Source organism: Centrocercus urophasianus, unplaced genomic scaffold (genome assembly GCF_019232065.1).
Source record: "Centrocercus urophasianus isolate 14NV4802_14NV808 unplaced genomic scaffold, USGS_Curo_1.0 seq_10, whole genome shotgun sequence".
Lineage (NCBI taxonomy): Eukaryota > Metazoa > Chordata > Aves > Galliformes > Phasianidae > Centrocercus > Centrocercus urophasianus.
In genome coordinates, this window is record NW_024884142.1 from 2,657,337 (window position 1) to 2,675,980 (window position 18,644).

The window sequence follows — 18,644 nt, forward strand, 5'->3', positions numbered from 1 at the left end:
ATCACCTGAACTCTTCATAGCATATTTTCTGTTTTAATTTTCTGTAATGCTAAGCAAAACCACTGAGTTACTCATCACAAGAAATGACCGATTCTCCATCTGCAATGCATATGAATGGGGATATCTGCAAAAAAAGAGCTTTTTCACAGCTTCCTGAGCAAGCTAAGAAGCAGCTGAACAACTGGAGACATACACTAACAGAAGGCATGGGCAGCAGCCAGGACAGCATCTCCAGGCACTCCATATGTGGACTCTCTGTTGCCTACAGCAAATAAACTTCTGAAGCCAGCAGTGGTAGGAAAGCTGACAGAACGAATTAAAAAGTGGCAGCAGGGAGCCAAGTACTGCTGCAACACAGGTACCAGCGAACTCCCTGAACTCCAAGGAGGACAGGCAGAAAGGTTGCCAGTGGCAGAGAAAAGCAGCAGAGGACAGGGATGTGTACACAAAAGCTACTTTGAAGGTCGAACAAAGCAGGAGGACGGCTGTAATTACCGCAACTGCCATTTCTGTGAAACCACAGAGGAACGGCGTCCTTGGAGGGATGGTGGAAAAATGAATTCCTGCATGGATGTAGATCTGGAAACAGAGGGTGGCCATGAGTATGGGGCTGATTTACTGCAAACACTCAGGAGCTGACAAAGAACTGCCAGAATACACATGAAAGAAGAAATCTCCAGAGACTGAATGACAAGTGGAAATGAGACAAAATGCAAGTATGCTAAATTTGCCCAGAAACTCTTTGAAACTCTAGTTAGGTGACATCACTCCTACTCAAACAAGGGAATACAAATGTTCTGAGCACACTCCAGACTTGTACAAATATTGAAAACTGGTGGAAGAAGTGCTAACACACAGCAGTCGTGAATTGTTTTCAAAAATTCCAGCAGTGTAGAAGCAGCAAAACTCTTTCTTGTGCACCAGATATCATAGAATCATAGAATCAGAGAATGGCCTGGTTTGAAAAGGACCACAATGATCATCCGGTTTCAACCCCCCTGCTACATGAGGGTCGCCAACCACCAGCCCAGGCTGCCCAGAGCCACATCCAGCCTGGATATGGCTTTCTGTGTCTAGCTTTCCTATGCGTCATTCTTAACACCACTGTCTATTCTCTCATGTTTTATTATTTACCCTGTGAAGTGCAAATTTCTTCTTCTGCTCTGAAAGTCTTGTCACACGCATACAGACACTGTAAGATAAAGTGATAGCTTTCTTCACAGTTCTATTATGAGAGCTTGAACATCAGCCCAAATTACCTGTCATCAGCTGTTCAAGTCTTCTTTCCATTACTGACAAAACAAATGAACAGCTGCTTGCTCCACAAAACTGTGTACTGAAAAAAGGCACACTAATAAAAATGGTTATAAACAGCAAGCAATATATAGATATATATGAGTTCCAGGCATAATACCAAGTGGGTTAAGGCTGCCTGCATTCCCAGCAGAAGAGGCCTCTACAAGATGCTGTGTTGTAAAATGCTCTCATTTATAAAGGCACTTCAGAGGCAGCTGCTTTATAAAGATGTAAAGAAACAACTTAAGTCTTTGTGGATATAAGTTGTAGATTTTTTATTTTTTTATTTTTTTAAGTGCTGGAAAAAAAGATAAAAGCACGTAAGTACCATCAAAATCATGTAATTGTTAGTATAAGGACATGAGTCCCTGCTTATATAGGACTGTTTTTCAAAGTTCATTAAATTCTGAAAAGACATTATTGCATATTTCTTTTCTGTGTGCAGTGGCATGAAGAAAAAGGAACATGTCCTTCTCAATTGATTTCCAGGCAGGAAGATGAGTTGGTTAAAAATCTTACAGTACCTGCAATTCTCCTTCCCATTTTTATGATTTTGGTTTGTTTGGATTTTTTATTTGTTTGTGAAAGAGGGAAGAGAGAAAAAAATGAAGACAAAGTAGCAGACAAATCAATACATATGTTATACAAATACTTATATATACAAGAGACTATATACATATACAAATATATTATTAGATGCATTTTTTTTCCAAAACTTAAAGAAAAGTAAATTGGAAATAAAGCACAATATACATTTTAGATCCAAAAACCAAATCATAATTATTTTAACCTAACATATAGCAGTGGGAGAGGAAATTCTGCATGGTTATTCTCCCTTTGCCCTCTTTATCATCTTTCCTGTTTTTCACCTTCCTTGTTGGCCTTAGTTAACAATTTCTCGCAGGCCTCTTGGGGACTTGCAGCAACACTGATGAAGGTACAATGCTTCCTTTCCACCTTACTAAAAAAAAAAAAAAAAAAAAAAAAAAAAAATTAATTCAGAAATTGCAAAGCCAAATGAGTAACTGTAACTTTTCAGTATATTGCTTGATGCATCTCAGGCCACAAAATCTCCCCAGGAATTTAACCAAGCTCATCTGTTTGCTTTGCATGGTAGCATAGTGTCTAGATACCCACTTAAGGCAATGAGAAGATTTTACAGTCACCAGCTGGAATATTCTCACAGCTACCTACATTGTAAATAATTGTACTGTAATTTCTGCACTGATTTGTGTTACTTTAAGCTTTCAGCTGTACGATGTTATGCTTTTTTTATTTTCCTTTTTTTTTTTTTTTTTTTTTTTTTTTTCTGGCAGATTAAAGAGCCTCCAACTACCAACCACTTTTTCTTCAGATGTAACCATAGGTTGCAACCTCTTAACCTTTCTGGACAAATAGAATTGATTGCTCTTCTTTAGTTCCACACTAGAAAGCACCTTTTCCAAACCCTGAAATGCTTCTATAGATCTTTCCAAACTCTTTCTGAGCTGTCAATATTCTTTTTGCACTGCATTGGGTTGCTTTCATCTAATTTCAGTTTCACTAAGTTTCCCCCCAGATGATGAAGGGAAATTCAGTGCTTTTTGGTGATGTTTCACCTAACCCTATGACAGCCATTTCAGCTAAGTCAGGTGAAGCACATCAGCAGGTACCTATTTTCTCTATTGTCTCTAAAAAGAATGTAGTTCTGACACAGATGTCTTAATTCTGGGGTACCTCTCATGAAGCACATGAATCCCACCCAGTGTGGGCACCAGGGGATAATGTAGCTGTCTAAATCCAACTGTTTGTTGTTGAGACACCTCTGGCATAACACGTGCCTGCTGCCTGCTCCAGACAGGCACTGAGTGGCTGCGGATGCTGTATCACACCTGCCAGCCACACACTGTCTATAAAACTGTACATCTCAATAGGTTCCACTGGGACAGTTACTCTATGAAATTATTTTATGATCTCACCGAGACACAAAATCACTGGGAAAAAGCCAAAACAACAACAAAAAAAACCCAGCCTTACTTTCCACAATGTCACATTGACTGAAATCCACTTAAATCATGTGTGCCCAACACATTGGCTTGCCTGGGCTGCAATGAGTGAAGAATCACAGAATCATAGAATCAGAGAATGGCCTGAGTTGAAAAGGACCTCAAAGATCATTTAGTGTCAACCCTCCTGCTATGTGCAGGGTCACCAACCAGCAGACCAGGCTACCCAGAGCCACATCCAGCCTGGCCTTGAATGCCCCCAGGGATGGGGCATCCACAGCCTCCTTGGGCAACCTGTTCCAGTGTGTCACCACCCTCTGTGTGAAAAACTTCCTCCTAATATCTAACCTAAACCTCTCCTGTCTCAGTTTAAGACCATTCCCCCTTGTCCTATCACTGTCCACCCTTCTAAACAGCCTTCAAGTACAGGAAGGCCACAATGAGGTCTCCCCAGAGCCTTCTCTTCTACAAGCTAAACAAGCCCAGTTCCCTCAACTTTTCCTCATAGGAGAGGTGCTCCAGCCCTCTGATCATCTTAGTGGCCTTCCTATGGACCTGCAAGGAATTGTCTAGGGCCTCATATAATATATATAATAAAATCATATAATTAACGTGGAGAAGCAACAAAACAATATTTTTTTAAATAAAATATAGATAAAAAAAGAGAGATGTTTGACTAATGAGATGTTTGACCTTGTTTCTGTGAAATTAATGTATGTGTCTGGTTCAATGGCAGTGGGTGCAATTCTCATTGAGGTCTCAAGGTGTTCCTCAGAGATTTCTGATGAAATTTTACTCTTCCTGCACTTGATCCTTGAAAACATGTTCACAAATGTGTGTGCTGCCAAAAAGTGATGACATGATCAAGGCTGATTGTGAAGAGAGGGCTATCTGTCTCTGGTAAAAGAAGGCTTAAAAAAGTCTGCTAAAGAAAAACGAAATTGTTCTGTGAGTTCAACATCTACATATAGATAACCTATTTACTTTGACTGAAATGGAGTCACAAATATACCAAAAAAAAAAAAAAAAAGATTTTTTCAGCAACCTCGAAACTTATTCTCAAATTCTCTCAAACAGAAAGCATGGATTAATATTTTTTGCTGTTCACAGGACTGTGTTCAGCCAATGTATCAAATGCATGCAATTATTTGCCACAACTTAAGTTACACTGCCTTGTGCCCTTGTCATGTTCTGCTTTCAGCTGAGGCAGTGCCAACAGCACACAACTGCTGACTGCTGCTGAGCGGTGTGTGTGTGTGTGCCCGGGGCTGGGCTGGGCCACCAAAGGGGCAGAGCTGCAGACATGATGGTGTGGGATGGCTGCAGGATGGGTTGGGATCCTCCTCCACCTACGAAGCTCCAGCTTCACGGGAGCAGCAGTGAGTCCCAGCCGATGGATACTGACATCCCTGGTGAGACAATGAGCCCACGGTGGTGGACCCTCCAGTTGGTGGGTCCTCCTCCATCATGGAGCAGCAGGCACTATAACACATTGTGTCTGCCAGGAGATGTTGTCAAGTCCATCAGAGGCTCACCAGGAGCTCTCGATCTTCATCTACGCCAGATCATTGCTGAGATCTGACCATCAACTGGGACAGCCTCAGCACCCTATCTGCTCCCTACCATCCTTTCTTCCCCAAGACACCTCATCATTTCTTCCCTGAGCTCTGACTAAATGGGAAAGACTGGGACTGGGATTGGCATCCTCTGAGCTGCTAGACTGGAAAAACAAGAGAGTCCAGCAGATTGCCCTGAGCTCCCTGTGGCCTCCAGATCAGTTCAGAGAAGCTACGGAAGCAGTTGTTCCTTTGGAGAAGCAGAAGAATTGGATTGGGTGGGAAGAAGGATTAAAGTTCAGCACAGAGGACCACTCTAGTTGCTCCATTACGACACTTTTCAAGTTTGTATAAAAAACAATGTAACAAAAGCAACAACAACAGAAGTAAAAATAACAAAACAATATAGACATTTTATTATTTTTTTGTACTTCTGGAACTGCCAGATTTGTTATAAAGGATAGGAATAGTACAGACAGCTTCACAGACAAGTAATATTCTTGACTGTGAATTATCTAATTCTGTAAACTTAAAAATATTTGCTGTTGCTGTTTAGCACTTCTCCTTAGAAATGACAGAAAATAAAATATTTCATTCTTCTTTCAGAAAACAGACATCTTTATTTAATCCTACATTTTCTCTAGCAGGATTGACAATTTTACTCTCCACAGTTCTGTAACACCATAAGCATTTGGTGTCTCCTTAGAGAATTTCTTGTTATCTTTGCCCTATTAGCAATAGATTTTTCAGCTGATTGCTTTAGTTTTCTTTATCAGTTTTCTGCATTATACTGATTTTATTCATTGTTATCAGGCACCATATTTTTTCCATTATTTTTTATCACAGACTTCACCTCCCTCTTAGTGAGCACTGCTTTTTTAAGTGATGAAAATAACTTTTGTCAGTGCAAAACTCTGTTTCTTCAGATTTCCAACACAATTTCCAAAAATTACCCTCACTTATCAACAATACTACTTTTCTTAAACAATCTTCCATTCAGTTTTGGTACTATCAGGCTTTCTTTTTGAGTGCTCATTTTACAATTAAGGAATAAGGAATCTGAAAATAAGGTGTGCGTTTATAAAGTCAAATGTTTGGTGTTTTTTTCCTAAGCTGCCCCCAAATTACTAATAAACCACAAATCTCCAACTTTTGGAAAACAGGAAAACATTTTTTTAATTCTAAAGTGGAATTTTTATTCTATTTTTGGCTGTCTGAGTTAGGCTTTTTTGTGCTTCTGGAGAAAATAAGATAAAGTAAGGATAATCTAAGATTCTGTAGTCACACACGGATCCATTTTATTTGCTCCAGTGTTCTTAGGCACCTGTGTTTGGATAGGATGAGTTGCACCCTGGAGTTATTTATCATTCCCTGTCAATTCCAGGAACCTGGCCAAATGACTTATAATAGGTGCCAAACTTGCAGATGGTTAAAGTTACACAAAAAGAATCCGGTGAAGGGATCGTTCTAAATGATCTCTTTTTTAAAGATCCCCAAGTAATTGCTCATCCGTTTCTTTAGTAGGTATCAGAGCACAGTCATGTTGAATGGACCAGTGATCAGTGAGCACTTAAAAGCCTGACACTGGGAAGTGGGTGAGCAGTGAACTAAGTGCAGATCACAGCATGGGTAGCTGTCACCACGAACATCTTCTGAGTTTGCAGAAAACTGCAGTAAAGTGACTGAATTGAATCTGAATCCTTCTGGATCACAGACAACAGAAATTCTGAGAAATTACTGAATTAGTGATGTTTTTTTTTTTTTTAATTAAGCAGTCCAATGAGAACACCTCCTCATGTTATTGGTTAGAACAAAGAAAATCATGTGGAAATGAAGATGCCCATCCAGTCAAAAGAGAAACCACAGGACCAAAAAACTTAAGGCAATCTGAAATCAAGCAGCAGAGCAGTTCCCACTGCATTATGTAACTACTATTCTATCATCACATCACTGTCTCAAAGAGAGGGCATTGATAAAGAAAATTCTAAGATATAAAATCACATTACTATCTTTCAAAATACCTTAGATATTAACCCTTCTTGCTTACTTGGAATTACTGTGTGCATTTCTGTCAATAATTCCTTAATCCTACATTGTCCAGAGATATTTTAGGAACCATCAAACGGGACAGATGAAATCTAAAATAGAACTAATGATTATATATTTGTATTTTGCATATTCTTTTTTTCTTCCCTTTGGTTTGTTTCTCTACAAAGGATTTCTGCCCAGGACTACAGCTGAAAATAAAAAGTTTTGGAAAAGGCAAAGTGCAAGTTGTTATTTCTATTTTTACAGCTACACTGAGAAGATGCAGAGGAAATTACACACCTTGCACAAAAGCAGTTGAAGCAGTAATTGGTAGATTTTGGCTCTTTGGATCTTTCCACAGGGAAAAGACCTCCTCTTGGGTAGAGTCAGTTCAGGTTAGAACAATACGACTGTACAACTGCTCCATGGAATAATCATTATGGCAGGAATAGAATCATAGAATTTTTAGAGTTGGAAGGGACCTCTGAGAGCCATCTAGTCCAGCTACCCAAATACTTTGCATAGAATACTTTACACAGATAAAAAAACTTTTCAATATAAATCCACAGCTTTGCCAAATGCAATGTTTTTACAATTCGAGTTAGAAATGGACATTCAGAATTGAATGCAAAAGTGAGCAATGCATCAGAATGCTTTCTGATTAAGAATTAGCAATATTTATTGTACTCATTGTCTTTTCATATGTGTTTCTGTCATCACAGCATTACCAATTTTCTCATGGATTATAGACCCACTATGCTAATGAAATGACAGAGCAGATGACAGTTTGTAGGTGTTAAGAAGAGCTCAGCACCACTATCCCTTGGGCCACATAAATAAAAAAGACTACAGTAAAGGTAATGAAGCCCTGGAAATAACATCTATTGAGAACGTGTCCATAAATGTCACAGAGCAAGGCTCTTTTCACAACAGTGCCACAACTGTACACAGCAAGCCCTACAGTTGACTTGTTTTGAAAATGCGGTCCCTGTATTGATAATCAATATGTTCCATTGTGGCAGAACAGACATATAAATGAATGCTTTCAGCTTAGGTTGGATTAAAGGAGGCTGCAGTACTGAAGGGGCTGTGCTGCAAATGCTGCTGCTTTTCTAATTGAGCTGCTTGCTTTTGAAGGAGAAGAGGATCTCCCTAGTGGACATAACATGGGGAGTGACAGAAGGATAAGGTTAAAAGAAAGGACGCTGGAGGAGTTCAAGGCACTGTTTATTACTTTTGAACATTTCTGAAGAAAGGGAGTGTTAGCTTTTCAGTGAAGAGAATGCAGCAGTCTCACTCTTGACTGTACTGATTTGTAAGACTGTCCTTAATCTCATTCTTTTCTCTTGAATCTGTATGTTTTATATACTTTATCTCTTCTCTGACCCAACTTTTTGAGTTAATCCTTAGTGTTCAACATCTCCATGCCTGTCTACGTCTACTCAGTCCTAAAAGGACACTCATTATCTGCAATGGCACCACAGGGAATGGGAACAGACAGCATCCATCCAAATGTCTTTCCATTGCCACTTAGAAAACTCTTTGTTCTGTATGCACAACAAAATGGTTACTGCTTACATGTGTTGAGACTTCTATACTTCCTAAAATAGGAGGTGGTGGGGATGGGAAGAAAAACAGAGAAAAGCAGAGAAAAAGAAGGAAAGTATTTCACTGCATTAGTGAAATGAGAAATTCAATTCAAATTAAGTTTCATTTACAGGAATGAGTAGTGCTTCCAGCAAAATTGGAAAAACTGGATGCAAAATACAGTAAAGCTCTGGAGGTTGAGGTTTCCTGGGCTAAGGCTATGAGAGGCACTGTTTACATTTAGGCACCTATCAAATAACCAAAGCCAGTGGTAACAGGCTCATTTTGAAAATACGCAGGAGAATTAGGTAGAAGTTTTGTGAAATGCCACAATAACCCAAGAGAAGAATGACAGACAGGAAATAAAAAGATTTCTGTGCAAACCTGAATCAGACAGGCTCTTAGTGAGACTTCAGCTGCTCTACAATGTTGTTTAGTAAATAAAGCATTTACAATTTACGTTCCTTAACATAAGCAAATGTTCCTTTTCAAAGCAAATTAATGAGGGGACTGTTCTTCCCATTCTGTGCCTTTTTCTTAAATTTCACAAAGAAGGGCTTTGCAGGACAAAATAGCAGACAGGACTGTAGATAGTTTGACATTTTCTTCTACATTAAGATCTTCTCAAGATGCTCTTTCAAAGAACTAATCAGTGTTTTTTAATACCCCCTAGAAATGCAATTACTGCAGGATGAGAAGTTCCTAGCACAACACCTTTTTTTCTGTAGCAGATTCAAACAGAAACTGGGGAAACTGTTAGGTCCATCACACACATGTATACAGTTGTTCTTCTACTTATATTTCATGTAAGCAATTTCTAATGTCTTTGATACCATTATTATAAAAAAAAAAAAAAAAGATATTTTTCTTGTGCAATTTCAAGCAATAACTACAGCTGTGCCTTTTCTGGACAGTGCTGTCACATTCCCATCAGCTTTCTGATTTCTGGCAAGTGCCACTGCACTGAAAGGTGCTTTATTTTCACTTTCCATGAAGTGGTCATGAGTTTAACGTACAACTTGAAAAACTGAATACATAAACAGCCTTTCTGTTAACATACTTGTCTTATTGTAGAAAATGACAGACAGCACAATATGGAAGACTGAGATTCAGAAACAAGTAGGAAAAAAGAATTTTTCTTAGTTGACTGCAGTTTGATTTGTATCAGAGCACTATTTATTTTTTTTAGCTTTCTGTCTTGCCGTGATGTGTTTTTCCTCCTTGTCTTTCCACTTATATACCACTGTCTTGAAGACATTCTGCAGAACAAAGACACAAGAGCAGCTCATCAGAATGAGCACAGTGTTAAAAACAAACAAAACAAAAAAAACAACCCACGATACATTTTCCCCCTTTGAACTTTTAAATTTTCTTCTCTTATGCAAACAAAAAACATTCTTCTCTCTGTCTCTCTTTTAAGGGAGAAATTCGAAGTTCCGCAAAGGGCATAACTTTGTCTTACATTCCTTGAATAGGACTATTGGCCTGATGTGGACACACTGGTTTATCACATGAATCAATTTTCAAGATGTGTGAAGGCAGACGGGGCATTTGTAAATATGCTGGCAGAACATAACCTTTCCACAAAGAACACCCATCAGTGAAATACAGCACAGATCCAGAAAGTGTCAAGGAGATGAGCTGTGGAGCAAATAATGCCATCTGCATGGCTCATGATGTTCTTGGACAAAAGTGTCAAAAAGATGTAAATGAGTACCACATTTATGTTCACAGAACACAGCCATGACTGATAATAACCTATCAGTATCAGTGGAATCTTTTATGATAGTAGAAAATAGAACAATTTTGGATGAGAAAAATTACACGTGTGCAATCAGAAAATGAACAGTAGCCTGCAGAATAACTCAACATTTAACTTTTCATTATACAACATATCAACAATGGAAGAGAAAATAAATACTTACCGTTGAGTTCAATACATTCTTTCATGTAAAAGTCTGTTATATTTACCATTTGTAAGTGAAGATTTTTTCCAGGAAAGATGTCACAAAAGGCCATTTTCTATCTCACCAAGAGGTTGTGGGACATCTGGCAAGTATCTCCCGGGTACCACAACAGCTGACAGAATCCAGTGCCACATTTTCAAAAGCAAAGCCACTAAAATTTGAAGCATGTCCATGGTACAACTTATTCTGGAGAAGGACAGGAAAGATTAACGAGCATGAATGTATGTACTCTCTACACTGATAGGGAAAAGCTAAAACACAAAGTCTGCCAGTTACTAACTTCATAAGATGACAACTTACAAAGCAGCCACTGAATATTGTCAGTGTTTTCATTGCAAAATACATTGTCTGTTTCTTGAGCTCCACAAAGGCATTAAGATAAAATTAATGTAGACCATGTTACTCACACATAGTCATAGCTATCTCTTACTTAAATTACTAGGAATCTTTCTATTGGCCTGAAAAACGTTAGCCCTGTAGACCAGACAATTATTGCCCATAACAATTACCAAAATTAATTCTAGCTTCAAAATGAAACTAATCAACTCCTTTCTGATAATCTCAGGATTTGGTCTATTTCAATTTTTTTTCATCGGCTCAGTAATACAATAAAATAAAAATTTCCTTTGCTTTGATTCTAATGACAATCAATAAACCTGTGTGTAAATGAATGTTTTTCACTGACTTTTCTGTCTCTTTTTGTCAGGGTCGATCAGGATTATTAAGAGCTGGAAAAAAAAAGTAGTGAGAGGAGAAATAATACAAAAGACTAAATAATTAAACTGGTCAGTTCAAGTTCTTTCATATGTGAAAGTGCTCATCCATAACTGCACTCACCATCACTAGACAAGCACACTAAGCACATTTACGTCTCTACACCTTTGGTTGTATTGCAATCACTTATTTGATGCTCATATTATGCTTCTTGAAATCATCTTCCTCTGACTTTCCTTTGTTCTCCTCTCCTTTATTTCTTCCTCTTAGAAATTCTGGAAATAGGTGAGTGTCTCCAGTAAAAGTATTAGTAAGCACTGACATTTCTGCAAATACATTTTCTCAAATAAGTGTTTGTAAAAATACCTTTACGGAAGGAATCTCTTTAATAAACATTCATACCAACAAAATTTGTAATGAAGTTACAGAAAAGCAAACAACAGAGATGTTAAAACAGCCAAAACTAAGAAGAAAGAAACTCAGCAAAATGTTTGCATTAAAATTTGCAGATATAGCAGGGACTAAAGATTTGGTCTAATATTCATACCAAAGTGGGACCCAAAAAAAAGAATTCCATGCTTTACAGACCAGACAGATGACTTCTTAATGAAAAGAGATTTAATAGAAGGTATGATTGTCTCAGTAAACCTGTACTCTAACCTTCAATGTGAGAGACACTATCAAGACAAAGAATTCTTGCATTGAGTTAGTATCTAAAAGCATACAAGAGGTGAGGTTCAAAGAAATTCCACTTTAGTTTTCTTAGTTTTTTGGTTTTTTTTGTAAAAACATCAAAACAGGAATCTCTCAAAAACTCTTTTGCCAAATTAGTTCAAAATTATTAATTTGCTTTACAGTGATGTGCTTAAAATCTTAACAATTATGGAAGAAAGCTTGATGCTTACTGGAAGGAATCAGTAGATTTCCAATTAAGAACACAGACAAAAATTAACAATGCTAATTTGTTTTTATAGATTACTCATAACGAATTTTTTTCGAAGTATGTAAAAAACTAGCAAAAAGCCTCTGTGATGTAGAAGGCTCTCTCATATTCTTGCAAAATTATGCCTGAAAATCTCTCGAGGCAGACGAGATTTGGTTGAGGCAGAACATGCATGAACCTTTGTGAAGGTTGCTTTATTTGCCATTCAAGAAATAGGTGCTGACTTCTGGAAATTACCCATTCCTATGCCCTTCACGGAGAAAACAAAACAAACACAAAATCATAGGATATGACAAATTGGAATGGACCCACAAGGATCAAGTCCAAAGAGAGCCCATCTTTATTCACTGAGAGGGTGATGAGGTGCTGGAACAAGCTGCCCAGAGACTCTGTGGATGCCGCATCCCTGGAGATGTTCAAGGCTAGGTTGGATGGGGCTTTGGGCAACCTGATGCAGTACCTGATCTAGTGGCTGGCAACCCCACCTGAGGCAGGGGGGTTGGAAGTTGATGTTCCTTGAGGTCCCTTCCAACCTAAGCCATTTGATGACTCTATGATTCTGCAAACTCCTGGCTCCACTCAGGAGACGACCCAAAAATCAGACCGAACATCTGAGAGCATTGTTCAAACACTTCTTGAACTCCAGCAAGTTCAATGCCATGACCACTGCCCAGGGGAGCCTGTTCCAGTGCTCAGCCATCCACTGGTGAAGAACCTTTTCCTGACACTGATCTGAACTCACCCTGTCACAGCTCCATGCTGTTCTCTCTGGTCCTATCACTGGACAGCAAAGAGGAGATCAATGCATGCCCCTCTGCTTTCTTTTGAGGAAGCCATAGGCTACAATGAGGTCTTCCCTCAGCTTCCTCTTCTCTAGGCTGAACAATCCAAGGGCAATAGCCACTCCTCATACATCCAGAAAGCTATAAAACTAGATAGTCTTTGAAACTAGCAAATATTCTAATAAAATGATGCACCTGTGGTTATATTTTATCCATGATTGTATCCATGCTCTTTGCATTACCAAAGAAAAGCTACCCAAGTAGAACTATTGGGACTTACAAGCTACCATTTATTAACATGGGGATGAACCACCTCTGGGCCTGCTTGTTTCTCATCCCCGACTGCAGTGACAGATCAGATGAGTGGGCTATGAAGATGCTATTAGGCAACTGAAACGAGAAGTTCTGAACCCCAGCTTGTGCAAATACCTCACCAGTGCAGCATTCTTCTCATTGGTATATCCTTCACATTTTGGTCTGAATTCAAAATTCAATTCTGTTTTGGTATGTTCAGGATATGTAAGGTAATATTTACAAGCAAGAATTCCCACTGCGTTGTTTTTACTGGGTACTGTGAAACAACTATGTGTTATCTCAATGAACAGTTTTCCAAGGATGCATATTTATTAGCACTCAGCAGTGATGGTATGAAATTGCAAACAGATCATGGAATTAGAAAAATACAACAGCAGCTTGAACATCAAATATGGAAGGAAATTATTCTTTTTAAACTTAAAAATATTGATCATTTGTCCTGAAAATTCTGGCACCAACAGGCACTACCACCAACAGGCACTACTTAATTGCATTGTCTTTAAAAAGAATCACTCATTTATTTTAAGATTCAGAAGTGTAACTGATGAGGCCAAAAAAACACTTTTATGCTCCCCTAAAAGTTTCCACAGTAGATGCCACACTTCATCCCTGCCTGAATTCATAAGGAATTTGCTAGGCTTTATAGAGATGGGGTCAGAAAGGCCAAGGCCCAGTTGGAATAGTACTTGGCAAGGAGTGTAAAGAACAAGGAAGGCTTCTACAGGTACATCAACCAGAAAAGTTCAGGACTGCTTATTCCTCCCCCCCACCCCACCCTCCTCTATTGAGATATGCATGCAGGCTGGTATCAATGGACAAGGAGAAGTCTGTGATACTCAGCAACTGTTTTGCCATGGTCTTCACCAGTAAGGGTTCTTCACACACTCCTCAAGCAGATGAGTTGGAGGGTGGGGAATGGGAGAGCAACGATCAGGTCTGCAACCACCTGAGGAACTTGAACATCCATAAGTCTATGGGTCCCAATGAGATGCGTCCCAAAGTCCTGAGGGAACTGGCTGATGTACTCAACAAGCCTCTTAGTGATACTTGAAAAGTCATGAAGTCCCTGTTGACTGGAAAAAAGGCAGTGTCACATCCATTCTTAAGAAGTGTAGAAAGGACGACTGAGGGAACTACCATCATGTCAGCATCACCTCTGCCCAGGGGAAGATCATGAAGCAGATCTTCCTAGAAGTTATGCTAAGGCACATAGAAGAGAGATACAGGACATTGAGAAGGCTTCACCAAGGGCAAATCCTGCTGGACCAATCTAGAGGCCTTCTGGGATGGTGTAAGTGCATAAGTGGACAAGGGAAGAGTCACTGATGTCTCCTATCTGGACATGAGTAAGGCCTTGGACACAGTCCCTCACAATATTCATCTCTCCAAATTGGAAATATACAGATTTGAAGGGTGAAGATTTGAGAGCAATCATTTGATGTCACTTCATATTTGATGGTACTGGAAATACAATTACGTATTTTCCAAAACATAATATTTATTGAGTGAATAAAGGAACCTACCAGGGCTGCTCTGAGAGTGTGGCTACTTTCTAATAATCCCCATTTACAACAACATTTTGAAGCCCAGGAATAAGGTTTCGAACCCACTGAATGATTTTCCACTATTCTTTCTACATCATGAAATACCCTTGTATTAATACAGATAACGAACCAGCCCGTAAAATATTGACAATCTTTTTGTGCCAAATCAAATGCCTTGGAAATGTCTAACTATATAAAATAAGCAGACTTCTCCATCAAACTTGCAATCTCATAAAAACGTCGAAACCCAGATTAACAAGTCCTGTCACCACAAACCATGTTGATTGGCAATAATTAAAGTAACCTCTTTTAACTCTTTATTAATTGAACTGAATCAACCATTTCATTACTGTTCTGAAGGTCAATATCAGACAAATAGGCTCATAATTATCACTGTTGTCCTCTGTACTTTTCAAAAATGTTGGTGCATTGATTTTCTTATGGACCGTTTTTGTTTTTTTCAAGCTAAGGTTTCCAAGGCTAGTAGAAAACAAGCAAAAGTGATCCAGAGAGGAATCCAGACAGCCCTTTCAAAACTATGCAGTGAAAACAATAAAAACCAGCTGAATACAAAGTTTACACCTTATGCTTTGTACACATTAGCTTTATACATATATAGGTACAGAATAATATGATATTAATACCAAATGATACAAATGAGCCATTCCAATTTCTTCCCAGATAGAGCAGAAATATTTATATATCTCATCATAACCAACACTTTTTCAGTCAGTATTATAGATGAAGGAAGAAAAAGAAGCATATTTTGGTCTTAATCTGTGTGGAAATGTAGCAAAAAGGGCTGTTTTCCACCTCTGACTAACAAGGATGGAAGGATGAGAAAGGTTTATGACCCTGTGTCTATATTGCATGTCCACATAGCAGCGTATTTCCCATTAATGTCAACGAGGATTACAAAAACATACGTGGGGGTGACTCTATCAGTGAGTAACAAAATTGTCATCTGACTACTATGCATAAATTTCATAACATAGGTGATTCAGCCTGCATTAGCTACCCAGGCTGCAACCCAGGGCACTCACACTTACTTAAACGAAAGAAATAGAAAACTATCAGCTGGCACAAATCCTTCTCCATTAGGGCTGGAGCTAGACTATCTATTCTCACTTACTGCTTCTGAGTCACTATCAGATTCTGTTACTGTAGAAGAATTTTAATGACTGTTTATTTGCTCTTGAGTTGCAGACATCAGTAGTAGCATTACTTTCTGCAAGTTTTCTAATTGCTGCAAGGTGTAGGTGCTTGTATGTTGATTAGTAGAACTGAATCAACAGCTATCTGCCACAACCACTCCTAATACACATTTGTGCTATGTTTATTAGAACCAAATGTACCTTTACCTCCCTAATTCCCCCAGTGCCGTGCTGATAAGCATAAAGATAAACATTGCCACATTGCCTGACACCATCATCATTTATCTGTTCCGCTTAGAATGGGGCTACAGCCATTCCTGGGAAGACTGTCTCAGCTGCCCAGCCTACAGAAGGGATATAAAACTACTTCTCTCTTGGCTCCAGACATTTTCTTTTCAGCTCAAGCTGCAAAGACTTCTGGTTTCAAGTTCCAAAATGTTCCTCGGCTAAATCTCAAATGACAACTAAAATGGCAGCTGTCACCCTGTTACCATGCCAGCAGTCTGAGGCAGCGATTCTCATGCTAACGATGGGGGAGCAAGGCATGATGAAGCCACTTTGAGCTTGTGCCAACACCAAGCCACCCTTCACAGAATTAAGGACCACAGCTGTCTGCCACTGCCTCTGAGAGTAGAGGCCACCCATCACATCTCCCATCAAAGGACCACTTTCACACAGAGGAAGGGACCTGCTTTATACCTTCCACTGTGCAGAATTTGTCTAGATAAAGTGATGGGTGATATCTAAGGACCGACGAGTTGAGCACAGGCATCTTGCTGTAAAACATGCCTTGTGTTTCAGGTGTTCACTACGTACCTATATGCTTTTCTAATAAATACAGCAAATTGTGTTACTCTGCAAGGAAAACCTCTGACCCCACACAACTGGGACAAAAAGCACCTTAAGTTAAAGTTGACCTCCACAGCTATGAGAGGGACCTATTAATTCACTGCAGTTTTGCTAATGAACTTACCATATTCAGACATAGGAAATCACTCATCACCATCCTTGAAACAGGCCTAAGAGTAACAGAACATGGACAGGAAGCAACCTATTTAATTTTTAAGCAATGTTCCCACAACTGCAGTGAAACTACACTGAAATCTGTCCTGCGAGTCTAACTTGTTCTTCAGCACTGCAAAGATAAAGCTATTGGATGCACTGTACCAATATAATGCCATATGCAAATTCACAAATATGTCAAATTACGGTCTGATGGGATAATTTTTTCCTGTGTTGATGAGTTAAGGATTCTAGTTCAAATACAATCAGAAAAATAAATATAATTCAATATAACCTTGAGAGCTGACATCAAGTAGTTACTTGGTAAATTGAAATAAATTATGTGAAAAATGAAAGAAGAAATTCAACAGAAAAAGTCAGTAAAGATATCCTATATTTCAGTCACATAAATGTAGTCTTGTTTAAGTCATTTGCCAAGGACTAACCCTCAGCTATTGTCCCCATTTCAGAGATCATAAAATTGCTGCAGAGTAGTTAAGTTATTTTCACTAAACTATAGAGGGAAGAAATTTCAAGCAGTATTTTTCTGGCTGCTATTCCTGCACTTCAGCAAAATTTTTCTAATCTATTTGATCTGCACTATAAACATAAAAAAAAAAAATTAAGTCATATTTACACACGGTATCTTATTAATTGCATGTAGACGTGCTTATGGTTGTTTTGTATCAGTAATATAAACACGATGGCTTCAATTATATAAAAAATGAACAAAAAATATTGATTATATATGTCTGCTTAATAAAAGTATGTTAGTTATAAATGAAAGCCACAATACAGGAACGTCTTGAATATCTCTAAAATCATGTAAAGCATAAGAAGGAAACACTACGCAGTTCCTTTCTGCTCTGTTTTTTAATTCATCTGTCCATTCAATCCTATTATGCTTCCTTCCTTTAAAGGACAAAATGACATAGATGGAATTCATTAGAAATTACAAAACAAATAGCAAACAAACAAAGCAAAAAAACCCACCACAGCTCATCACCCCAAAGAAAGCCCATAGCTAACATCCCTCTCTCACAGGCAGTGCAGAAACTACTTCAGCAGATCCCTACTGCCATGTCAAAGCAGCCTCTTCTGAAACACTGATGGGGAACTACACAGAAAGTATCAGATAACAATCTTGTTATTATCCAACATCACATCCAAAGTGAACACCAAACATCTAAATTCGCAGTCCTCCACAACGAGGCTGCACAAGCTGCATGTCAGATGCATCAGTTGGTGAGAGAAGCAGAAGCACAAAAACAGGGATTGTGCAAATTGAGAACGAGCGAGTGCAATACGAGACTTATCAACAGCATCAAGAACTTCACACCAACTCCCCTCTCCTTATTACAGTGGAATTAAGGGAGCAGCTGACAAAGTGCTAATGGAATAAGCAGACATATCACAAACCTTGGGAAGCAGGGGCAGGAATCTGCATTATAGTCAGGTTATTGTCAGGATATTCATATGGAACTCCAAGGTATGTGCCAGACTTCATCAAGTGAAGGGTAATCACTTGATTTGGTATAAAAGGAAACCCTCCTTTATTTTCTTCAGGAATCTATTACACATCCCTCCCCCGCCACACACACAGACACCTACACATACAGTCACACCATAATGTAGCCAAGCTGAGCTGAGACTTGTAGGAAGCACAGTGAATACATCAGTGTGCAGTCAAGTGCAGGAAAAAAAAAAAAAAAAAAAAAGGAAGATGAAGATTCTGAAAATTAAAGAAGTGCTTTCTGTGAAAAAAGAAAGG

At 38.7% G+C, this 18,644-nt stretch overlaps 1 long non-coding RNA gene across 1 annotated transcript in view; it reads right to left on the bottom strand.

The window, feature by feature from the left end:
- Positions 1–2,075: 2,075 nt before the first annotated feature.
- Positions 2,076–18,644, bottom strand: part of LOC122156038 — a 65,711-nt gene continuing 49,142 nt past the window's right edge. The window contains exons 2-4 of the long non-coding RNA XR_006167367.1: positions 10,424–10,605; positions 9,513–9,711; positions 2,076–2,257 (exon numbers count right to left, since the gene is read on the bottom strand). This is a non-coding gene — a long non-coding RNA (uncharacterized LOC122156038). The remainder of the gene's footprint in view (positions 2,258–9,512; positions 9,712–10,423; positions 10,606–18,644) is intronic.